This window comes from Dermacentor albipictus, chromosome 1 (genome assembly GCF_038994185.2).
Source record: "Dermacentor albipictus isolate Rhodes 1998 colony chromosome 1, USDA_Dalb.pri_finalv2, whole genome shotgun sequence".
NCBI classification, from domain to species: domain Eukaryota; kingdom Metazoa; phylum Arthropoda; class Arachnida; order Ixodida; family Ixodidae; genus Dermacentor; species Dermacentor albipictus.
The window spans coordinates 81,885,451-81,911,674 of record NC_091821.1 but is presented as its reverse complement, the minus strand read 5'-3'; the positions used below and the strand labels follow the sequence as shown (position 1 = coordinate 81,911,674).

At 49.3% G+C, this 26,224-nt stretch overlaps 1 protein-coding gene and 1 non-coding gene across 5 annotated transcripts in view; both read left to right on the top strand.

Annotated features, from left to right (window-relative positions):
- Nucleotides 1-26,224, top strand: part of LOC135907442 (lysosomal alpha-mannosidase-like) — a 566,544-nt gene that overhangs the window by 164,188 nt on the left and 376,132 nt on the right. The gene's annotated exons all lie outside the window — the stretch shown is intronic.
- LOC135907482 (U2 spliceosomal RNA) lies at nucleotides 4,098-4,283 on the top strand. Its single transcript, XR_010566014.1, has one exon. It is a non-coding gene; the product is annotated as a U2 spliceosomal RNA (small nuclear RNA).

The following is a 26,224-nucleotide window of genomic DNA, read 5'->3' as shown; positions in this document are numbered from 1 at the left end:
TGCGCTAGCCCTCACAGAACAGGAATGCGAAGTCGTACTAAGTGACTCGCAAACGGCAGTAAAGAATTATGCCAAAGGTCGAATTTCCAAGGAAGCCATGTCCATTCTGGCCAAAGCGGGCAGATCCAAAACCGCGAGCTCGAGGATCATATGGTTCCCCGCGCACGTCACCACGGAAGACGACGCGCTCCCGAACCTAAACGAGACGGCGCACCGGACGGCGCGAGACATGACCCGCCGCGCCGAACAGGGCAACGCCTCTCGCACGATAGCGAACGCTTCTCGAGCAGAACGGGACAGGCTCACAAGATACAACGACATCACCAGTGCATATTTGAACGCCAGAAGGATATACCCCCCGCCGAGTCCCAAATTGAACAGGAGGCAGGCCGTCGCCTGGCGACAACTCCAGACAAACACGTTCCCTAATCCATTCCGTCTCAAACGCATCTTCCCAGATAAGCATCAGGACGACACGTGCAAATTGTGCCAGGAAGGACCCGCAACACTCAAACACATGCTGTGGGAGTGCAATGTAGTTATAGGAGGGATGGCAGTTACTCCGGAGACCCTGTCGTCGAGGTGGGCCGCCGCTCTGCGCAGCTCAGACCTCGGAATCCAGACGTGGGCAGTCCAGCAAGCCCGTGAGGCGGCGTTGAGGCAGGGCCTTGACGTTCCTCCATGGGAGACCTGAGCCCGGGTCGCGTTAAATCTTGCCGGACGTACAAGAAAGTTGTATCCATCCATCCATCCATCGAGTGAAGTGTGTTCAGGTTTGCTTCTGCGCGCGTGGCGCCATGCTTGCTAATTTACTTAGTAAGCGAATTTTTACAAGTTTATACGGCCGACAAAACTATTAACTTTACTTCGTATGGTTGTGTACTAATTTTCTATCGCAATCGATGCTTCGCCTATCGGGCGAAACTGCGACTTCTTTAGAGCACAGCTCTCAGGCGCCCGTTCCTGCGTTGAGCGTCGGCGTGCCTCCTCCTCCCTCGGCGTAGCACAGCGAACGATGAAAGAGCGAACGCGGAGCGCAGCGGTGGATGAAAGACGGCGAGAGCGAAGAGAGCGCGAGGAAGAAAGCGCAGGAGGAGAGTGCAGCGGGAGCATGAGGAGGAAGGCGGAATAAGGCATCTTGAAGCGAGGTGTGCGTCTACAGCGGCAACGATTGTCATAGCTCGAGATCACCCAATAACAACGTACTTGGTAACCGACGCTCTCAGAGCGCATATTCGCCACGTTGCCCGACTACCTTCTCACCACCTTGCCGCTCTACCCGCAGAAAGGCCACACGCAGCTATCAGTCGTATGATTGTTGCCAATCGCACCTCATTGCCAATGAACTACATGCCTGCAGCAAGACCATCCACACCTTTATGGTGCCTGCACAGACCTGAAGTACGCCTCACCATCCCAGGAATCACTAAAAAGGCTAACATGCCGTCGTTTGCCCTGAAGCAGGCCACATTACAACTTATACATGAGGTGCACAGCGGCCGCGTACACGTTTACATCGATGGCTCAGTCACATCTGCAAGTTCAGCTGCTGCTGTGGTGATACCAACAAGATCCATCAAAATACAGCTAAAAACGTCGCATGTATCATCAACGACAGCTGCTGAACTGGTAGCCTAGCGTGCGGCTCTCCATTTCATTCAGGAGGAACCACCGCATGCATGGTCAGTCTTCTGTGATTCCAAGGCAGCACTACAGAGTGTACTCTCAGCACTGCGCCATGGATCACATGAACAGCTCGTCGCAGAGATCAGAGAAGTACACCATCGCATAGTTGACGAAGGACACGATATCATATATCAGTGGTTGCCTAGTCACTGTGGCATACACGGCAATGATCGAGCAGACGCAGCTGCCCTATCTGCCCATGACGGCGTCAGGTGCGTTGCCATTCCTCTTTCGAGAGCCGACGCAGCGAAAAAACTTGCCGTACTGGCAAACGACCTGACATTAGCTCAGTGGAATTCATCCGATTTCACAAGTGCACGACTTCATACCCTGGACCCTACTTTACAACTCCGTATTCCGCCCGAGCTTCCACGACGCGACTGTACCCTTCTAGTTCGTCTATGGCTTGGAGTAGCATTTTCAAATGCGTACTCCTTTCTTATCGGAATGTCCAACAACCCACTTTGTGACTTCTGCGCGTGCAATGAAACAATCGCGCACCTTCTTTGTGAGTGCTCTCGTTTCAACCCGCAAAGAGCAGTCCTCTCAGCCACCCTAGACAATCTGGACAAGCGCCCACTGACAGAAAACAAGATCCTTGGACACTGGCCTATGCGAACATCAGCACGATCGGCTATGAAGGCGCTGCTGCGGTATTTAAAAGACACTGGACTTTCTGACAGATTGTGACTTCACTGTGTGACTCAGGATTGTACGGTGCACTGCATCACAGTAGGAACGCCTTTGCGGGCTGCGTGACAGTGCCCACAGAAACAGTTTGTGTGTACGTGCGTGTGTGTGTAGTTTTTTTTTAATCCTTCTCCCTCTCACCTATCGCATCCCCTTTCCCCTCCCCCAGTACAGGGTAGCCAACCGGAGATAATCTCTGGTTAACCTCCCTGTCTTTCCTTTGCCTTTCTCTCTCTCTCTCTCTCTTGAAGCATCACCATATGGCGCTCACGTCCGCGCATGCGTGGCAGCGGCCGTGAGGGGGAAATAAGAAAAAAGAACCAGCAAGCTTGCATTCGCGCATACGCCGCGAGCGTTTCCCGGCAAAGATTATGGTTGCATAAGCTGCAGTTGCCGGGAAGCGGCAACTGTGTGGGCCGGCCCATATATAGCGCCGCGCGTCGCGGCTCTGCCAGCCGGGGCGGTGATGGCTGCAATGCCTCGCTATATTGCAAAATGAACACATGTAGAGCTGAGCTCAAATTTAGCATTATAGGAGTATCGTAATCGTCGGTGATATTTTTTTTACACAGGTAGTCACTTGCGATTGCCTGCCATGAGACTTCATAGACCTCGAAGACCTGCAAATAAACACGTTTCTGCCATTACATGAAAGCAACATAAAATTAAGAAATATCAATAACACACACTAAACAACCGCAACAAGACATGACTGCAACAACAACAACAATAATAAAGCTCCTAGCAGGTGCTTGCGGCTTTGCAGAATCATTTATCAAAGATCAGAGAAAGACGTCGCACTTTGCCGCCAGAGAGGATCATGCCACCGTATAGGATGCCTCGATGCGCGCGCTCTTCCAAGGGGGCCGCGCGCATTGAGGCATCCTAGCCCACAGTGACTCTGCAATGCCACCCTGACGCTCGAATTCGTCGTAAAAGAACATTGCAGCTAATCCTCATGCTCGATATATTATTAGCGGAGGTGGCTGCCCAATGGGAAAGAGACCTTACGGAAGGGAACCTTTGGTAATTCGGCCCCTGTTTCATAGTAAATTACATGACATCTGACTGCTCACCTCCAATTCCGTGCGATTCTATTTCCATTCGCTTGCCGAATGTTTTCTCGTCATTACACATGGTTGCTTAGGGGCTTTGGCGTTGCGCTGCTAAGCACAAGGTCGCGGTATTAAATCCCGGCCGCGGCAGCCGCATTCCCTTGGGGCGGAAATGCGAAAACGCCCGTGTATAGCGTACATTGGATACGCGTTAAAGAATCCCAGATGGTCAAAATTAACCCGGAGTCTGCCACTACGGCGTGCCTCATAATTATATCTTAGTTTTGACTCGTAAAACCACCGAATTAAAATAAAATAATTAAAAAAAATTTAACCTGCAGCTTCTCCACTAACGTATTTGGTGTGCATTTGTCAGGAAAAAGATTTTTAAAAAAACATGAGTTATTCCACTTTGTGAAGGTGGATGACCAGCGAATGTGTTAAGCACACGACACGGAGATAACATAGAATTTTGAAAGAAAAGGTACTAACTCGCTTGCCGCGACTTTCATATACGTTCGCGTGGACGACGGGACCGCCGTCCCGAGGAAACTAGACGCGCGTGACGTTTCGACGGGACAGCCACCGCGGGAGAGTGGAAGGAAAGGAGAGGAGATACGCAAGAGGCTTGAAGAGGCTTGGAACGCCAACAAAGAGAGGGCAGTGCTAACTTAGACACGGCCGACGTGGGTCAGAGTGTACAAACTGTTCTTATCAGCTTAATATGTGAAACGGGTTCTATTCAACGATATTAAACTTATTTTTGCTAGCTGGCGGAGTGCTTGAAGCGCACTTCACCCTCGCTGCGGGTCGACGCGGTATTGCACTATCTCCGGGATCGTCCCACGGTTTTTGCACACTCAGAACAAAAATGCATGGAACCCTAGCCATAAAACAGCTTCGCTATAAAATAACTCCATCGATCGAGACCTGAACGAGGCTTACGCTGTAGCAGGAAGCACATTTGTCGATACTGGTAATACGAAAGCCATATACCATGCTTTTACTTACTTATTTTTCAGAGGCACGCGAAAGCTTTTGCGCGTCCTTAGAGTATTGGCGGGAGGTTGCCTGAAACAAAGAAAATGGCTAAGCGCCAGTAATCAACCTCTAGTTTCTTGTAGAGGATGATCTTCAACCTTGCAGGAGTTAGTTCTTCATTGGCCGCTGACAAGTACTTATCCTCCTTAACACGAGTCCGCGTCACTTACAGGACTCGATACAAGGCATCCGCCCGTTACAGCCATCAGCACAATTTTTTTATTCCCTTGGCTCTCACTCGTGATGCTAGCGTAATTGAAGCTGCGAAATATCTCACCACCGGCGCTGAACTCAAATAAGAAGTGGGGTCAATAATAAAATAATAACAATAATAAAAGCTTCGCCACGCACGTCACATCACTGGCGCGCAGGGCGCCGCATGTTAAACGGGCGCTAACAGCAACACTTTCAACTCGTGTTGTACTTAACGGTACACGATCCACTTCTCTGACCCGACCCCCCCCCAAGAGTTTCGCAGTTCGGGATATCCTGCAATAACCCGTCGCGCGCTCGCGTGCATTCCGATCGTACGCACTTCACGTACGATTCACGTGCTGCGCGTCGGCGTGCATCTTCTTTTTCCTCTACGGCACCACTCAACGCAGAGAAGGGCGGCGGCTCGGGTTTTCCTCCCTCTGCAGCTCACACATGCGCACCTGGCCGCACTTGCGAGTCCGGCCCTTTTCCTCGTTTGTACACGCCGTCGCCGCGCGCGCGCACACACGCACACATGCACGCATCGGCACCTCCGCGCTCGTTTTCCCTTCAATCGAGAAAGCGGCCTCGCGTAGCCTGCGCGGGAGAAAGGCGACCTCTCCTCTCTCTCTCTCGCTCGAATATAGGTGCGTGCGCGGACCCCTCTGGCGTGCCAATGCTCACTCGAGCGCATGCGTTGCGCAACCGGCGAGTCTTGCCCGAGCCGACCCGGCGACGCGGAATGCATCCGCACTCCAAGAAGCCAGGGAGCGATTGTGCCGCATCAACCGAGGGCCTCTTATGGCAGTCCCGGCGAATCGCCCAAACATATGCAGCCGGTCATTCCTCCGTGTGCCATGTAGAGCACGCGAACCTTGCCGCCGATATGACTTTTTCTTTTTCCCGCGCAGCCACTCATGGACATAGGTCGCCGACGACCGTCGCCGCTTGACTGTCGTACTGAGTCACCTTCGCGAGGATTCTTAGCGCTGCGAAGACCAGGAACACGTTTTCTAAACGTTTCGGTTTATTCTACTAATATTACCTTTTTTTTTCTTTCCTTTGAGCCAATCAGAGAGCAATTGTGAAGTCCATTGGAGCCAAGCAGATGTGCCCGCAGGCGCTTCTTGGCTGCTTTGCGGGCAACTAAGCCACAGAAGAGGTAATATGATGGAATCAGTGCAAAAAAAAAAAAAAACGCACGATAGCTTACATGAAGCTAAAATTTGTGATAACTTATGCACGTGTATAGCTTTGTACAACTTCTCGGCATCATCGCGACGAATGTTTCTTAAAGGGGGAGCCAAAAATAAAACAAATGTAGTTGGCTAGGTTTCCCCTCTGCCAGCCTCGAATAAAGAAGTGCTGAGCTCCGTTCACCTCCCGACGTGATTAGGCGGTGGTCCATAAAGGAGCCGACGGCATCCACTTGTACGCGCTCGCGGTCTTGAAATGCTTACGTATTCTGCCAAGCTGCTATAGTGAAGGATACGAAGTCGAAAACTTACAACTCTCTGTATCTGCAACAAGTTTTTTTTTTCGTATGCAATAAGTATATCAGCGTTATTTACTTGTACCAGACTCTCGATGTACTGAATCAATTTTGAACACCCGTCAACGGCATAAGGTAGGGGTTCGTCAAGTGAACATGTAAGTAGGTCCTTGCAACTTGCCGTGCATATTAGTCGTTTATTCTTTAAGGCGCTACACGGAAAACAAGTATGTGCGCGAGCAAGTAATGTTCGAGCTGCAGACGCCCTTATTTTTCTTACAGGGTGCCTTGGTTCTGTTCAGGCACGCTCGTTGAAGGCATTTTAACTCGATATACTACACGGTTAGCCGGAGGGAAAGGCATCTGTCAAGCCTTGCATCTGGCGATTCAATTTAAGATAGATACGTCTCGCAAGCCCACAGGCTACAATTCGCAAATTGCAATGTGGGCCGTAATTTAAATAATGAAGTTAATTTGTGGATTTTTTAAAACTAGTTGAATATGTGTTTCGATTTCTCGTGCTATTAATGTCTGCCTCTTCGAATAATCCAGCTCAAGGACAAGAATTAAGCTATGTGCCACAGGCGATATTTTTTTTTTAATTCCCGAAAACTGGAACGGGAGTGAGTGCCGCTAAGGTGAGTGCGAATGAACCTCAATGACGGTGTGTGCGAATGGACGTGAGTATCAACGTGAATATAGGCTTGTGAGCGAGTGCCGGTGAGCGTGTGAGTGCATGTGCCAATGAGGGAGTATACGTAGCCTACAAAAATATTGGCGATTGAGTATTAGTGAGTGCCCGCTTATTCTTCCGACCTATGGTAGCTGCACCTAACAGCACCTGCCTTCTGTTTGGCTGTTGCTTGTTCGGTCGAAAATCGGCTGCCAGCTTCTCCCACCGAACGGCTCTGCTTGCACTTGGGGGCTTGCCGCCGCTCAGTGTTAATTAAATTTTGGGGAACAAGTTTGCAACAACTGAAACTTTTTTCCCCATTCCAAGGCCATTCACTGGAAATGTTTCATCAGAGAGATTTGGTGCTTCCCTGATTCTGTTAAGTGAACACGAAAAGGCAAGCGCACTGCATGCTGTAACAGAGTCGTGAAGGTGAAAGGAGCGGTAATAACGACCCAGCCTGTGGAGAACCTGATGAGTCGGTCAAGTGCGGATTAATTACACACGAGCCTCTTCTTCGGCGCTAACTCACTATCGAAATTTCTTTTTCTTGGTTGGTGTACTTTGATTTCATTTGTGGGCCGAAAGAAAAACACAGTAAGAAAGGAAGCTACTATAAAGTAAATGAAACCTTTGTGATCTGAGGTGCAACGATCGAAAACGCCGGTGTTGTAATTTTCGCTTTCTTTCTTCATATCTTGTTTCCTTTTTCTTTTCATTCAGGTGATTGGGCTTTTTGAGTGAAAAAATAAATTTATAGCATAGACCGCCAAGCGACGAGCCCGCTTTACTACTATTACGCATGATGTCAAAAAGTTCGCGCGCTTGCAATGAACCGATACGATCGCGCTTCCGACATCACTCATCGCGATAACACAACTACAAAGATTGGCTTTCCAGCGTGCTCTTCCCACAACGACGGTTTCACTTTTTGTTTCGTTTATGTTTGCGTTGTTTCCGCAACGCTCGAATTGAGTTACGTGTCGCTGGCCGAAGGCTAGTTCTTCTCCGTACACTTGTTTCTGTTTCCACCGCCGGTGGTCATCAAAAGTGCAACGCGATAACGTGTCCAGCCCTTCATCGATGCCGTTTAATAGAACGGAAAGGAAGAGGCAGAAAAATGAAATAAATGCGTAATGAAGATATCGCTGATGGCAACGCTTCCGGATAGCTTCCCGCTTTAATAGATTGGGTAATCATTAACGGCGCGGGAAAAACGGAAACCGAAAATCGAGCAGCTCGGATGCGTAGAGGTGAAGGGGGATGGCCTGAACGGGGGAAAGGAATCGGGAAAGCGTGAGTGGGAGAACGCTAATCAGAGCCAGATGAAACATCCTACGCCCACAAGCCAAATGAAAGGTTGGAAGCCGGTACACGGGGTGCAGCGTGGGCGAGAGGGCTGGTATATGGCGATAGCGGAGTGGGGCAGCTGTGTACAACGCTGAGAAGCAGTGCTTACGAACGTGGTGTTTCCTTCGTCTACGGTAGTTCCCGTTGCGAACGTGCTTGGTGGATGTTGCCGTACGACCGCACATTCTCGACAAGCGCTGCGCAGTCTGTCTCTCGTTTATTCGCCACAAGACAAAAACTAGGGAAGCTCGCAGGAAGCGATGCAAGCGTGCTTGCACTCCTGCAAATAATTACATATGCGCTTTGCAGTTTTGCGATCGGTCGTCAGTTGGTTTCGAGTTCATTTTATCGTGCGCGCGCGCGCGCGTGTGTGTCTGCGTGCGTGCGTGCGCGCGCGCGCTTGTGTGTGTGTGTGTGTGTGTGTGTGTGTGTGTGTGTGTGTGTGTGTGTGTGTGTGTGTGTGTGTGTGTGTGTGTGTGTGTGTGTGTGTGTGTGTGTGTGTGTGTGTGTGTGTGTGTGTGTGTGTGTGTGTGTGTGTGTGTGTGTGTGTGTGTGTGTGTGTGTGTGTGTGTGTGTGTGTGTGTGTGTGTGTGTGTGTGTGTGTGTGTGTGTGTGTGTGTGTGTGTGTGTGTGTGTGTGTGTGTGTGTTGTCACCAGGCTTGGAATTGTTAGCACTGTTGGTCGGGTCTGTGTAAAGGAAGTCCGCACCACAAGCCACGTAATGGTAATACATAATCATACATAATACATAATCCCGCAGTGGCTTCCAAGTCACTGCGGGATTATCGGCAATGAACGGGCGGATCACGCTGCCCGCTCAGCCCATACTGAGGAACGCTGCGTCCCGATTCCTCATTCTAGAACTGACGCAGCACGGAAGCTCCGCCTACTTGCTCGGCAGTGCACCGCGTCGCAATGGAATGAACCACAATTAAGAAACACGCGACTGTACTCATTTGACCCAACATTAAGTCTTCGAGCGCCATCACAGCTTCGCCGTAGAGACGCCACGCTTTTATATCGACTTTGGTTGGGCGTTGCCTTTACTCAAGCCTATGCATTCCGCATAGGGATGACCGACAGCCCAACCTGTGACCACTGCGGCCATGAAGAAACAATTGGCCATATTCTGTGTGCCTGCCCGCAGTACAGTACACAGAGGGCATGCCTTCGCCACGAACTTGACAAACTGGACGAACAAGCGCTATCCGAAAAAAGAATTCTACAACATCGAGAGGACCTACCGTCACAGAAGAAGGCCGTGCAAGCGCTATTGCGCTTTTTGCGATCTACCGGCCTGTGTGAACGACTTTAACTGGAACGCCTTTTTGTGTGTGTGCCTCCATGTGTGCGTGTTTTTTTTTCCTTTTTTTAGCGTTTTCCTCTCTGTCATCTTTCTAACCCCTATCCCCCATCCCCAGTGTAGGGTAGCAAACCGGAGACTCATATCTGGTTAACCTCCCTGCCTTTCCTCTTCATTCTCTCTCTCTCTCTCTCATGCGGTGCCTTCTCAATACCGGCATCTTGGGTCCCTGCTTTCAAAATAGCCCTCCAGAGTTTGCTGTCTGCCTAGAACATTGGAACCCCACGACCTACGACCAACTTGTAGCGACCACAAGAGAAATTTACCATCGGACAGTTGAGAGTACATGACATTGGCTTTCAGTGGTTGCCAAATCATTGTGCTGTCGTTATAGAAGCGATCAAGCAGATGCAGCAGCTCGACCTGCTCATGACAGTGCCAATTGCGTTGATACACCGATGTCAAGAGCCGATGCAGGGGGAAAGCTCCGAATGCTTGCACGTGAGCTTACATTGGCCAGGCCTGATGGAATTAGGCAGACTTTGCAAACCAGCACATTTATTCGCTGGATTCCCTTCCAAAGCTGCTTATCGCGCAGCTTACCATGACGAGATGTAACACTCATTTGTCGCCTATGGATTGGAGTAGCATTTACTAATTTCTACTCGTTTCTCATCGGAATCTCCAGGTGTCCAGAATGTGAAGTTTGTGGGTGAAAAGATGTGATTGCGCACCTCCTGTGCGGCTGTCTTCGTTCCAGTGCAGAAGGAAAGACACCCTGTGTTATACACTCGACAAGCTTGGCAACCAGTACGGAAAAACAGAATCCTTGGTCCCAGCAGTTGTCAGCCCGAGTTTCTCAAAACGCGCTAACGCGTTCCTTAAAAGCATAGGGAGTGATTGAAAAACTACAGTCGCCGTCAGATGTATTAGCTGTGTTTGTGCGGGCAGATCCGCTTCACATCTTTTCTTCTTCTCTCCTCGTCTTTTCAGCCCTGATCCCATCCGCGAGTGCAATCTGTCCGGATGGACAGATTGTCGATATGGCTAATCCGGACAGTTAAACTGGTGAACACACATGTGCCTTACGCCTATTAATTTTTTTTCTCTATTTTGTTCCTGCCCAATCCTGTCTATCCGAGGGGCCTGATTTTTACTAATCTTATCATCGGAATCGCCCAAATAATGACACGACGGAAGAAGAAAAACGCGGTACAGTTTGAAGTATCTCGCTGTCCACGAGGGTTGTGGCGTCCAACTTTGCATTCACGGAACTCCCTGCGATAGGGCTTTCAGTCAAAAAGAGTTAATACAACAGAAGAAGAGAGCAATTCTGACAGCTACAGCTTGCTCGCGGAGCTATAACCAAGCAGAAGAAGAAAGCTGTTCTATACCTACACTGGACTTCTGTGCACGCGATGCCAGTTGAAAGACGGGGGAATGCCCAGTTTGCGCTTCAGAAAGCCCGTGCGCGTCCCCGGATGCACGTGAGTAGCGAAGCCATCACGTGGCTGCCGCGAGGGCGCTGGCCACGCCGGCAGCGGTGAGCGCTGTCGCCGCCGCGGTGGCACGGCGTGCGCGTTTCGCCTCTTTAAGTTTCGCCCAGGGTGAAATCGACGCCACGCTTTCATGGCGGGAGGCGGCGCTGACCTCGAGGCACCCTATTTTCGCTGCCAGCTCGCGCTTTCATTCATAGCAAGTGTTGTCAATACCGACGCTGCACATATTAACGATACATGACTGTAATAATAATAATAATAATAATAATAATAATAATAATAATAATAATAATAATAATAATAATATGTGTTTAAATAATATGGCTTGAGTTTACTTGTGTGCACGTATTGCTGTTTCGTGTATACTTTAGTGATTACTTGATATACTTATCTGTTTGTTTGTTTTTTGTACAAGTTCCAGTACTGCCTCCCTGCTGAACTTTATTTAGGTTTGTAGACTTGTCAAGCTGCCCTGGTGTAGCTTTTTTTTCTGCAACCCCTCCATCTGTATTGTAAGATGGGAAAATGAATTGAAATTGAAATAATAACAATAATAATAATAATAAAATGCACTGTTCTTCCGCTTTATTGCAGGGGCCCGAATCAGGTGTGACCATTTTGATCTGATAAACGCAGCGCATACAGTGCGTGCTAACGATTTTGTCTACAAATTGGCTACACCGCTAGCGCCGCGAAAAGAGCGGGCATTGCATATCAAACGCCGTGCGCCCTTCTCCTCGCGGCCGCCGAGCTCCCTGCCAGAGAGTCGGCGTTAATCGCGCCAGTGCGCCTACGTGGTTCGCCTTGCTGTGACGTCACCCATAATGACGCGTGACTTCGAAAATTATTCACGGTAACATCAGTTGTTTGTTTGATCCATTGCTTCAATAGGCGATATAAAGTTTGTAGAAATAATAAAACCCACGAACCGAATGGTCTGCGAGCCTTTGTTTTACTCCGTGCCGTAGCGAGAGGGACGTACTTCCGTTTCGTCGGCTGGTTCCCACGTCGTGCAGTCGCGCGCGCAGAAGACGAGAGTATCTGCCATTTTCTATCGGGCTCCAATGCGCGATCGGGCTCTTTGATCCGCTTGCGTCTGCCTCAGTGTTCGTGACTGGGGAAATTACTTGTACCGCGAATCAGGTGTTCTCGTGCTGAGCGCGCAAAATCGTACGCTGCGCGAAACGAAACGAACGCAACAGCTCGCGCGCGAAACCGTCACCGGTAGTGCGCCAGTCAGCAAAAATGGGAGAGAGAGAAAAAAGAGAGAGAGAGAGGACGGTAGCTATGACGTACTCGTCACGCGATCCTCCCGCTCCAGTCAACGCCACCTTTGTTGCTCCAGTACGGGAAAATGCAGTGAAGGAATTTCGCTTTCGGAGGCCAGACGGGGACAGGTGGAGAGAGAGTGTGTGTTGGTGGTGACGCTCGCCTCCTGAAAGCATAGGTTCGCCAGCACTTCAAATATTTATATCTCTACTATTAATGAAATCATATGAGAAATTCTTGCGGTAGAACGCTCCTTAGAGAACACGTAACGACTTCTAGCGTATAACCAAAAATTACTATGTGCTCTGTGAGGGTCTCTTTCACCGCAGTTATTCTAGGTTGGGGTGGCCAATGAATAACGTCAGCAAAAAAATCTTCGTGCTTGGGTCGACACTTCTGTGCTAATGCAATAGCAGCTCTTTGAGCACTTCACAAGAGTTTTGTTTAGTGCGGTTCGGTGCGATTGTATCTCATTGGCTTTTTTTTTTTTGGCCCAGCGATGGCACGTTTCGAGTGCGCTCGGGGCATGCTTCTCCATTGGGGAGCAACAGCACGTTTTCACGCGAGAAACGTCCCGGTCTCCGAGCGCGGCATTTCCTGTGCTTACGAGCATTCCGGTCGCGTCGGGCCCTCGCGAGACGGCACATTTGCGGGGTCGGTGGCAAAGAGGAAGCCGTGGCTGTGCCCGATCCCACCAAGGCGTTTGTTTTCTTCTTCTGTTGTTGTTGTCGTCGTCGTTGCACGCTTCTTGAACCGGCGGTGACAGCGTCGATCGCCGAAGACTCGAGAAGCGATGACTCCAGTCCGCACCAACTCAAGCAGCGCTCGAGTGCGCCAACTGCTGGGCGTTAGCGAAATTTTGTTCCCAAAAGACCGCGCGCTGGCAGAGTGCTGTCTTCCGAGGAGTAAAAGCTTTCGATCGATAGCAGCGCCTATAGACGTTTTTTTTCTTCTTCTTTTTTTACATGAAACTTTAGGGTTCCGTGGTGTGTGATCTCTGTGCATGACGAAAATGACCGCCGTTCAGCTGGACAAGGTGCTTTCCTGAGGGCCACCAATGGTCCCCTGTGGCTTGATTTCATCAGCACCACGGCCAGAGTTAACTTCTTACATATTCTGCTGCGTGCACTATCTTTATTTATACATTTTCTGTCTGACCGCAATGACGCTGAAGTAACCATACTTGCCTGGGAAGAACTGGTCGCACTCTCTAGAACGTGTGCTCCGAAAAAAATATATATATATATTTCTGGAGCTTTTTTTTTTCCATGAAAAAGAAGTGAAAAACAAAAGCCGCCAGCTAAATTACGTGGCCTTGCAGAATAACAACAAAAAGTTCCAGCGAAGCACAGTTCTTTGAAGCAAAGAGCCTGCTACGGTTCCTGTGAGAATTTTTTTTCCTCGTGTGCCCCCCTCAGCGCCTCCTCGCGCCGGGCCCAGCTACAACCCTTGCGCTGGCGTTAACGTCGTCAAACGCGCGTTCGCTTGCAAATTCCCGCTTCCCAAGTCACGTGGATACTTTGAGCTGTTTATTGCAAGTGCAGAGCGTTTCACGTATATGTTCGTTCTAAATTTTTTTAAAGTGAGATTGTTGAGCCGTTCGCTTACAACAAGAGGTATACAATTTGAATCGGTGTTCGAAGGGGAGCTTCAAATGAGCCAAGGCAGTTTAGGAATTTAACAGGGCGTCCGCAATACACCTACAACTGGGAAAACTTGCCAGCTCGTTCCTCCCAAAACGCATGTGCACCTTATACGTATATCCATACCGCATGCTGGAAATAAGAAAACTAATGCTGCAAATAAGAGAGGCATCATGAACTGTATAGCTGAGAAAGGACATGATGTCACTTTCCAATGGCTACCACGCCCCTGTGGCTGTTGAAGCTGCTGGGAGTGTGCACGAAAATTGCATGCAGGAACCGATCCGAGTGGCAGGAACAGGTGCAGCAACAAGGCTTCTCATGCCCGCGCGTGATGTCACACGATCCATGTAGAACTTGCCAGGTTTCCGGCATACCAATTTGCATCGCCTGGACCCGTCTCTCGGACTCCGTATCCCATCTGGACTATCTCGCTGCGAGATTATGCTTGCCTCTGCCCACTATTGGCCTGTTGTATGTTTTAAAAGTACTTTTGCTCGCCTCATCGGAATGGCCGACAGTGCTGCGTGGGACTATTGCGGCAGCGAGAAAAAAATCGAACATGTCCTCTATCATTTTCCCCACCGCTTCTTGAGCAGGCGATAGCAGAAGGCGACGAAGGCGCTGCTGAAGTTCTTCTGTCCAAGTGACCTAGTTAAACGACTTTGACCCTCCCGCGTTCTTGTGCGTGTTTGTGCACGTGGATGATTTTTTTTTGTCTGTCTCTGCGTTTTCTTTTCCTTGTCATCATTCATTCTCCCCTTACCCCTTCACCATGTGCAAGGTAGCAAGCAAACTCAATGTTTGCCTTCCGGTTAACCTCCCCGCCTTTCCCGTTCTCTCTCTCTCTCTTTCATCTTTATATCTACCATGTTTCATCTCCATACGCCGCCAGTAGTTTACAAACCGCAAAACTATTAGTCCCCTGGCATAAACATAAAAGAACCTCGAGTGGCAGAAATTTGATAATTTACCAACTTGTGCCTTGTACAACTACAACCTTGAAATTTCCGCAATGTGTTTCGTTTTAGTAATTTGTGTCAAATTTCATATATTTTCTATAGTTTTGGAACAATACACTCTTGAATACACCATAAAGCTGCGAGGCCGAATTAACAGAATTTCCTTAATTTACAATTACCTTATTATCCCATGCACATCTTGCTTGCCCCAACCATCGCCCTCGGTATAGGATGCTTATCATTCCGGCGACGTGTTACGCTGAACGCTACGTGACGTAGAAGAGAGTGTCGCGAAAATGACCGATGGAGAATGTGGTTCTGGGGCCGCACTTTTGTATGACGACAGAACTTATTTCCGGTTCAGATGTTCTTATAAAGCGCTTGCTCCGAGCGGTCGATCCGGCGACAACGGCCGCTGCGCCCAAGCCAGCGACGAAGGCCAGACCGAAGGGGAAATGAACTGGAAGGGTACACGAAACGGCTGACCCTCGTTAACGTCGGTGTCTCTAATCTGCTTTAATCTTGCCGTGTATGTTGTTTCAGTCGACACAGACTGGATAATCATTGGCTTCTACGACGTGTGCGCAGACAGGGGACATGACGTTATCTTTCCGGAAACGAGGAGCAGATGCTCTTTCGCGGAGACACTGCGTTGAAAGTGACACTGCTTCCCCCGTATCACACGAGATACGCCAAATGACGCCGGCTTTCTGAAGCCCAGTAGCGGGCAGCGCTATACATTGCGTCATGCATTCCAAGAAGCAATGTGATTATGCTGTTCTGAGACCGCGGGCTTACTGACTGTAGGTAGACTATACACCCACAGCGAGCCCAAGTAACAGATGGGCGAAGATCGAGTAAGATGTACTTGTCTATGTACTTCACACCAAATCAATCAACCGATTTGTCAAAAGAAGAAGAGCGTTTGCGTAAAGAAAGAAAGCATGGGATACAGTGTGGCTCGCTAGCGATCAGCGCTGACCCAACAGCAAGGAAAGGTACGGAAACGGTGAATAATAAAGAAGCGCGAACAAACTACATGAGGGGCACATCGCCGGATGGAGGGCCAACGACAAACTGCGAGAAAGGCGCAAATGCACCGTGGCTGAAGGTGTCGATGTACGGCGTAAGTACTCTCCCGGGGACAGAACATGCTCTCGCGGCCGGCAGCTGCAATTAGGTGCCGAGTCCCCTCTTAAATGTGCATTGGGCACTACTAATGTAGGTCAGCTGCCAGAGGTGTTAGCGAGGAGGAGGAAGAAGAAGGAATGCGAGCACCGAAAGCTCCCGGCCGCGCTCCCTGCATTAAGGAAGGCGAAAGAAGGGAGAGTGGGCTCGAGTAACGCCGGCTCGGTTCGTCCCCGTTGGCGCTGCCTGCGCCACAGCCGCACTGGCCAATTCCATGCACCGGCTGTGCGCATGCTCGATCGCTACTCGATTATTTGATATAGGCGATGCTCGGACCCACACGGCGGCAAGAACAGCTTGTCGTTATACTTTAAACGTCTCTCACTCTAATCTCTCGAGTTACTGTCGGCATCGTCTTTGTTAAGATCACCTGACCAGACGAGCTTACTTCGAGCTATTGAGTAACATAATTTATTTGCGACGAGACTTGACTGAATGAGGTCAGGAGAGATTGAGGTACAGACTTTTAGTTGCGGGACGCCGTTACCGCAGAACTAATAACACGAGGAAAGATTTGCCTTTATTTGTCTTCTTTTTTTTAAACCTCCAATGCTTACAGAATGAGGCGTTGGCATGCTTATGGGGACGCCGGGACTAGTCACTCTTTTCTCCATATCCGTATACGTTATAAGAACTTGCCTCGATGAAGTGGCAGATGCGATGCTAAGACGACGAGGAATAGAAACATGCACAGATGCCGCCCGCAATTACGTGACGCGTGCACAGTGCTGGGGGACGTCTAATTTCCTTACATCGATGCACGTTTGCGGGCGAGGTTACATATGGAAACAAAAAATCTTGGGTTGAGGTCATCCACATCTTGAGTTTTGAGTAATCACTTGATAATGAACGCGCCCTTCCCTTGTCAATTTTGGACTTATTTTCGACTTTGCGTTTTAGTTTGTTTGCGAAGCCGCTGCGTAAACAGAGGACGAAACATCTGCTGCTTACTGAAAAAAAACATTCACTCTATTCCATGACCCATTAAGATTTCAGCTCGCTCGTAATCATCAAGATACACGGGTCCAGCTCGCTCGTATAAATGGGTCCCGACATGGTCAACTATACATATGCACATCACGCTACATGGAACGCGACTCCGCAATCGAAAAGAGCATTTTTAGCGGTCTGGTGGGATTTAAGGGACGCCTCAGGAGGGCGGGGTTCGCGGAGCAACGTACACCAGCGCCGCGGTTCCACGTGACGCCTCGCATTATAGCCGCGAACCAATCGAAGGACTACATTTTAGACTCCTTTTCACGCACACTGTACGAACCTCTCATTTTATCGCCACAATGGAGAGTATGCCAACTTAGCCCCTGAAACAGGCAGCTGGCCCCTCGTTCTAGAGTCCCAGGGTATCGATAGGCCGCAGGAAGAGTAAATGGGGACAAGCGCCGTGCACGAAAGAACATGACCCGCACCCAGTGGCAGATTGGAGAAGAAAGGCGGCTGCCCTGGCCGTATAAACAGCTTGGAAGCAAGCGCCGAGAATTGGAAGAGACGGGGCTTCCCAACGGATACCAGCGTCCGACGCGCTGCCCACAACTGTTCGCGAGCACGCTAATCAGCACCGACGCTGCTGCGGGTGTCGAGGGAAACGTTGTTGCCGGCGCTATCTGCGCTCACGGCCACGCCGAAGGGCGCGCACGAAGGGAAAGAACGCGCGGCGAAAGGTGTACGAATTACAGAGACAAAACTATAGCCGCGGAGAGGCGCACGGCCGAAGCTGTGGTCGGGATTGCCAGCAACAGACGGCGAACACAACGCAATAGTGCGAGCAGGAATTAACGAAACGAAGAAAAGGTATGTAGGTCGAGTTACGCGCGGGAAACAGTCGCAGAGAGAAAGCAAAATAAGGAGGACCACGAAAAACGTCCCTCGCTTCTTGTGGCTCGTTATCTCAGTAGTACTTCTAATATCAAGGGAAAGGAAAGTGAGCTGAAAACGACAAACTGTCGATAGAAAGGAGGAAAAAAAAAACTTGAGAGAGGAGCGAGCGGCCGGCGTGGTGCAAGCGAGGAAGATTCGCGCAGAACCAAGTGCGGGTGCACTTGAGCAAAACGGCTACGTGTATCAAGAGGTGCACTTTCGGCCGCGGGCGGCTGCCGCAAGCGAGGCAAGAGCTCCGACATCCGTTTAGCGTTACGCAATTACCGCCCCCCACCGACATCGGTGTCCTGCCTTGTCGCGAAACGCGCGGGAGTGTTTGTACTGTATTTAGCGTGCGCCTTCTTTCTCTCTCCATCTCGCCTCCCTGTACCGCGTTCTCGGTCCGCCAGTTTCGTGTATCTCTGTATTATCGGCTGCGTCGCGGCCATCGTTTGCTTTTGCCTTCGCCTGCAGTGCCGGCATTTCTCGCTTACATTTCTACGCGCCCCGAGGAAGTGGCTCAGCGCAGCACGTACATGCTGCATCGGGCTGGATGTCGCGTTGCATTCCATCGCTGACTTATGGAACTGGCGGCGGCGTCGCGGATGCCTCGCGGTTGGCTCGCTTTGATTAGGTCCGAGCCCCACTCTCGCTTTCCCCTCATCGCTCTGCCCGCCGTTCTCGCGGGTGTGTACGCATATACGCCTCGCGAACACATCGTGGTTGCTGGTACGTGTCTCGGGCTGAACACTTGGCACTGGGCCTGCGCTCAGCACGTGGGGCGGGGTGCTTAGGGCTCTGTTGTAACCGTCGTCCTTTCCCTCATTTATACTGCCCGGGCTTTCCTCTTTTCGCTTTCATCGCTTCACGCGGATGGACTCGGGATCGAAGGGCAGCGCGTGGTTGCTGTGCTGCGCTTTTGTGCAAGTAGATAACAATATGAGAGGCAGGTTGCACAAGATCGGTCAGCCAGCAAATCGAGTCGTACGCACATGCGCCATGTGATTTTACTCACCGGAAATAATAATAATAATAATAATAATAATAATAATAATAATAATAATAATAATAATAATAATAATAATAATAATAATAATAATAATAATAATAATCAGTGACGATGCCATGAATCTCTTGCATAAAAAGAAATATACGCAGATACAAGGCACTTATTGGAATCTGTGAAGTGAAGTTTTCGTGAAGCGGTTAATGAAATGCTCGAAGACTGTTCATCTTCTTTTCAGCGTTTTGCAGCATAGCGATTACGTGCCTGCCAGCAAGATGGCATGACGCAGAGACCCCAACCACGTGACCGCGCATTACGCTTTAGCCAGAGTCGGGCCACTTTCCTCGGGAGAAAGCGACCGATTAGATGCGCCAAATTTCATTGCGCTTCGCTTTAATGAATGAATCATGTGCCTGGCGGCGTATATTTGTTGCGTAGGCGAGAATATTAGGTACTGTTTGTTATTTGACAGTGTAATTCGTTGGAGAACAGAGCTGGCGACCATCACATCTCTGGGGCTAGTATACAGATTCGGCTACGTACTATGAGCCGATTCGTTATGTGGGTGCTGCAGCTCATTGGCGAGACAGGAGCCACGGTAAACAGAGGCCGAGGGCGTTCACAAAGAAAGCTTCGCGTTAAAAATTCAGCAGCCACGGCTGCTGAATTATTACAAGGGCATACAGGTAAAACATGGACACCACCCAACTCCTTGTAAAGCTGTAAAGCTGTAAAACTGTTGCAATGGACGTCCGTCCGACGCCCAATCGTATGCTTACCCGTTTCATTCGCATCGCGCAGCCTTTAACGTCTGTTCACGCATAAACCCAAGTTTCAACGACGCGAAGCGCATAATGTACTTGCGATTGCGTTGCGAGTATCCAGACCGTCGACGTACCGACATGGTCCGGTTCCGTTGCTGTCGCATCACTGCGTGTCGACGATGCCCCAGCTTCGTTCGCGTTTACGAGCAAGTGCTCTCGTCGCTTCGCGTTTCTGAACGAAATGTTCACAGCGCTCCTCGGCGTTCATCGCCACCACTCGACGCTGTTCCAGTTCACATTTGCGAGCCAGCATGCGGTCGCGTTCTAACCATGCGTGGCTGCGCATCGAAGACGTTGTGCTCTGCTCGACGCTTCTTCCGGGTGTCGGTCTCCGCCGCACACAGTTGCAATTTCGGTCGCACTTTGTTTGTGTTGGAGCTCGCGCGCCCGCGCGCTCCGTGAATAATACCCCTGGTTGCCTCGCACACCTGGGCTTGCAATATCTCCGACACCGGCTCATAGTGCAAGCCAGCAGCCAGCGGTCGCAAAGTAGGGGGAATCGGCAAAAGAAAACGCTTGGCTTTTGAGAGTGGTACCACGATGAACCTACAGTCAACAAGCCACTACGACGTGGCCAACGTGGATAGCTTGTGACCCATCGTGTAAAGCAGCACGCTGCACCCGCAATTTGGGAGGAAGGGGCAAGCCACATTTTGATGAGTTACAGTAATTAATGCCGCCAAATACAACAGCACATAACACACAACAGATGCACGGCAACGTCCTACCCAACTCCCGCTGACTTTTGACAAAAGCGTATAGATGTCGAATCAGAAATACTGTCCCAAACTACCGATTTCTGCGATCATACTGCTTTTGTAAGCAGAGTGATTTTTTATAGGATGTTCTGTATAAGGAGCAAGGAAAAAGAAAATAAAAAACTTTTATTCTAAAGCTTTTCCTGCCCTGCTACAAGCCTTTGAATGGTCGTTAGCTCCCCTCCCCAACTTGGTCGCGTCCCCGGCGTGGCCAAGTTTGAAGCGCCGTTATATTGGCGCGACAGCTGTTGCGTATACGTCGCATCAGCCCGCGCTGTTCTTCCGTGGTGGCTTGTGCAAGGAGAGGGGTTCAAGGTGACGACGGAGACAGCGCGGCACAACAATGCCCGCTGTTGCTGGCGCACAATGGCTCCCCTATCTTGCGCGGACGGGCTGGATGCTTATGCGACGACCTAATTACACACGCCGAAGATGGCCGCTGGACCGGATCGCCTTCGCGTGTCGGCGCCCGTCAGACGACGACGTCCGGAAATGCGTGTAGCAAGCGGTGCGTTGCGCGAGGCTGGGGTTTTACTAAACTGGGTCGACGTCGTAATTGAAGGGTCCGCCGATACAGCTGGTGCCCCTTCACTGTCCCTTTTGTCTATATTTCATAAAAATAGCTTGAAATGCACCTTCGCGTGTTGACGTCGCTAACGCTGGCAGCATCCGAGGCTTACACCGACAGTGATGCGCAACCGGTGCACCACGCTTTCGCATGAGCCGTATGCGTTAACGCGATAATTTTGTGTCTTGCATATACCTGCTCCGCTTTGCAAGACGGAGTTATTTACCGTGACAATTTACCATGTGCGGTAATGCGCGGTGGCTGCATGTCTCGAATGACGCGCGTTTGAGCCGGCACACTAAACCGATCCATATATACGCATCCAGCCCGTTGACAGGCACGTGGTGCGTCTTCCCCCGCTCATTGTAGGCTTAGGTGTACGCGGCACAGGGCCGCTATCTTGCACACGTTCGAAAAGCCGACGTTCGGTTTCGCCTCGCGCGATTGTCCAGGCTGCGCCGTTATCGCGGCCTAGGCCAATCTAATCCAATCGCGTGAGGCGAAATCGAACGTCGGCTTTTCGAACGTGTGCAAGATAGCGGCCCAGGTTGCAGGCATAGGTAGCGGTGCAAGTTAAGTAAAGAAGTTCTGAGAAAGCGAAGAAAAAAACAAAGGATATGTATACAAAAATGCTTCGCGTAGAATGCATACCATACCTGATTATAACTCAAGCTGGCTATAGTGACTATTTTTCACTGCCCCGTATCGAAGGGGATGCTAATAAATCACCATCATGACCTTGCAATCGCACGCATAACCTGGCGGAAGAAACTAAGCTTGGTTGTTGCTCTTATTGCAGAAGATAAGTTGTAGCTTGAAATATTTAAAAAATTGAAATATTGAAACTTGAAAATATTTTCGTCTTCCAATAACTTTAACTAAATTGATGGTTCACATTACAGTAGTTTAAAGCTTCTTGTGACTCAATATGGCAAATCAGTTCTGCGGAATCCCGCAAGGTGGAGTAAGGTTCATAAAAGGGAAAATTGTCATCCGCCCGACTGTTGCGCGAAACTACAAAGGAAACCCATACGGGTCTCTCAGAAATAACAACTTCGAAGGTGAGGAAAAATTCTTCCTGGCCCGCGGCCACTCAGAGCGCCATTGCGAGTGCCCTCCTGAAGTTGCTTTGTTTGTTTGTTTCGACTTGTTTATGACTCTGCGCGCGGCGTTTATTTCTAATCGGCCTTATAAGACAATGCCGCTTAACAACGCCATTTAAACTGTCGCTTGAGTAACAGCTTTACTCGATGTGCACCGCGATATGGCTTCTTCGAGTTACCTTTCGACCAGGAGGACGCCGGGGGTGCTCGGCTGGATTTCCCCATGCAGGCGCTTAGCCGAGAAGGTCATCCTATATATATATAAGAGCGTCTCTGTGTTTTTTGATGATGAAACTTGGATCAAGACCAAGTGGTTAGTTTGAGGAAACGCATGTACTGATAGTAAGGCGCGCTTATATCTGAGGTAGACGTTGAGACAACGTTTACTAACGGCGACAATTGAAGCAGAAGATTAGTGGTGCGAGAACGGTGATCTTTGATACCAAATCGAACACGAATCGAAAAGCACCAGAAGCGAATCTAATCGGAATACCTTTCCAATAGTTTTCTTAATAGTGAGCAGACTCTTTCACGTTTAACATAAAACAATGTTCACACCCTTGTATTCACAGTGGTTAGCAAGTTTCTGTCATTACACTGCATATTATAAATATAGCACGGCTTTTAAAAGTGCAAATGGAGCAATAGAAGCAAATGAGCACTTTATTCGCACAGTCAGGTACTCTTCTTTAAAGCATACGTGGTCGTGAATTATCAGAACGAACATTTTAAAAAAAGCAGTCTTGTGAGCTCGTTAATGTCTGTGTATGCAGCCGAGATAGATAGATAGATAGATAGATAGATAGATAGATAGATAGATAGATAGATAGATAGATAGATAGATAGATAGATAGATAGATAGATAGATAGATAGATAGATAGATAGATAGATAGATAGATAGATAGATAGATAGATAGATAGATAGATAGATAGATAGATAGATAGATAGATAGATAGATAGATAGATAGATAGATAGATAGATAGATAGATAGATAGATAGATAGATAGATAGATAGATAGATAGATAGATAGATAGATAGATAGATAGATAGATAGATAGATAGATAGAGAGATAGAGAGAGAGAGAGAGAGAGAGAGAGAGAGAGAGAGAGAGAGAGAGAGGAAAGCCAAGGAGGTCAACCAGGCGAGCGTCTGGTTTTCTACCCTCCACTGGGGGTAATGGAAAGAGGGAATAGAAAGATGAAAGAAGGGAGAGAGGGAACAGAGCGTGCACGCGGGAGGATGCCTCACCGGATGACGATAAACGATCACTCATTCCGGTGCACTTCAATAACAGCACTAATCCACTAATGGCTCTTTGGGCCAGCGACCGATGAAGCCACTGTCCGAGTATCTGTGACTCCGAGGTTGAATGAGAAATGAGTGTCGTACGCGGCGACAGCAGAGCGATAACATGAGACTTTTTTTCTAGTTAGAGTGGTCGCGGCATAGGTGCTATGCTCTATTATATCAGCTAATGTTGCAACGAAGCGCATTCAGATTTAATTCGTAGAGAACACGCAGGTGCAACATCAGTAAATAGTACCAAGCGATACCCACTGTCAAATGCCATGTCTGGGCGAAAATTGAGTGCGAATGATTGCAGTTTAGCCGGAAAAGTCTGTCTCCCTTGGCGACGGAGCGGGCTCTGCTACACACACGTGACTTCTTGGGATTTACATCCACCATGGCCGCGATGAAAGTGGTCGAAGTTGTATACAGATTTATGTTTGACCATGCACAGCTGACAATGTGAATTATTCAAAAGTTTTGAATATTCGCACTATACTAAAGAAGTATAAATAAATAAATAAATAAATAAATAAATAAATAAATAAATAAATAAATAAATAAATACGCACATCGGTGCCATTTATTATTAATGGCCTCGCATAGGAAGAACCCCTGCATGAAGCGCGCATTCTGGAAGTAAAGAGTTGCGACTCGTTCGCAAATTTCGGGGGAACATTATAATTTCACTTTATCTACGAAAAGAACTAGCCGTTACCATTTATCACGAAAATGACTCTTCCTTTTAGCACGATTGGTTTATTGGTTTTATTACGATTGGTTATAAATAATTCATAAGGGAAAGGCAGGGAGGTTAACCAGGCGGAACTCGGTAGGCTGCCCTGCACTGGGAAAGCGGGAAAGGGGATTGAAAGAGAAGTAAGAAGGAAGGTCACAGTCTCCACTGTTACGTACACAAGCGTGCACCACTGAGTCAATTACAGGCGGTCATACAGGCTGGCGCTTTTCAAGAAACGCACCAACGCATTTGTGGCCTTGCACATAGCAGACGCACGAGGCCACGTGCCCATGATCTTCTCTGTGAAAGGGCGGTCGTCTAAGTGACCCAAAGCTGTACGAAGGGCACTCCTCTCGTCTTCGTATGCAGGGCACTCACACAGAAGGTGTGTGGTCATTTCTTTGACACCACATCTGCTGCGATTGGGACTGTTCGCCATTCCAATTAAGAATGAGTAGGTGTTTGTTAAAGAAACCCCTATTCGCAAGTGGTACAGTAGCGTTTTTTTTTTCCGCCGGTTATAACAGGGAACCAATTGGTTGTGTTTTGTGCAACCAATGAGCTCAGGCCCCAAACACTATTCTTCCTTTTACTTCAATTTCAATTACAAGGTAATAAAGGCAAAAAAAAAAAACTAGCTTGACTATATTATGTGAGCATGAGTCAAGCTTCCAGCAATATTGAAGAACTTTGCTCAGTTGAAATCAAACGCAGTATGTTTAAAGTAGGTCCCTTTCCCGGAAGTTGTTCCCAGGGATAACGGCAGCGTGCGAAATGTATTACACGCAGCACGTAGGCGGTCGGCATTATACTGTTCCGCCTTTGGCGATGGGTGCACTTCTGTGCATCTGTTCCTGATCTTGTTAGAAGCGTGGTGAAAATTGCCGACATTGATTAGTTGATTTTTGTTTGCTCCTAGACAGAGCTGTATCGTTGGATTCCCGATTGATTTCGACAGCTGCTGGATTCGTTATTGTGAAGCCGAACCGCATAGTGGGCGCGTATAGCCGAACCGCAATTGCGCCCGCGCCTAACAGAATCTCTGCCGCCTCAAGTAGAACTCACGAATTCGTGCTCGGCGGCAAAGCGTCGTATCCGCAGATGGATTCACAGTACCGCTCCGCTTTCTTGCCTTACAAGTGGGCAGTATAAATCACATTTCTCTTGTGAGTGATCCCGAGTGCCAGCAGTAGCTACTCGGGTTTGTTCTTATAGCGCACGGAACGAGCATGGGGCATGACCGTGCATGGTCTTATTGCAGCGTCGGCTCGTACTTTCTTTCGCGAATAAACGGCTATAGATCGGCCGGTTGGCCACTCTGGCCAAGTGTGATGTACAGTGCGCACATCTGCCCGTATAGCGTTATAGCTGCAAGGTATTTGGCGAACAAACAATAATAAAGAAAACACTTCCTGCATACGAGCGTTGTCGACAGGAGTGAACCGATCTCATAGATATTAAAACCCATGAATAAAAAAGTAACGACTTCCTCTGAACTTTGCCGCTTTCTCTCTCGCCTTCCACGCCCCCGGAGAGTCGGCCCTCCTATTGGTCGAAGCGCCGTGGTCAGGTGTTAGCGAGCGCTTTCTTGGTCCGTAGCAGACGCCGGCATCATTCCCGGGTATCGAAATCGCGCTTCGGTTGTTTTCTGGCGGCGGAGTTTTGGCGGGCAGCGTTTGGCTAGCGCTGGCGCCGTTTACGTAATGCGGCGTTGCCTAGCCTGTGTTGTGCTTATGGCTGCCACAACCGAGGAGGCTAGGGGAAAAGACTTCGTTATTCCATTCGCGAGAAGCAACGCCGTTCGCCGAAAGATTTCGCTGCACAGGATCGGCCGGCCGGGCAAACATTGAAAATGCGCGGTACCCGCGCCTCTGTGGGGAAAGTGGCGTTCATCAGGAGTTACTCGTATTCTTTCGGACGATTTGGTGAGAAGCGCGGTAGTCTGCAGCCTTTCTTCGCACTAAATAACGTTCGGCACGGTTGTAGTTGTAAACGTTCACTCGCTGCTGCGAAAGC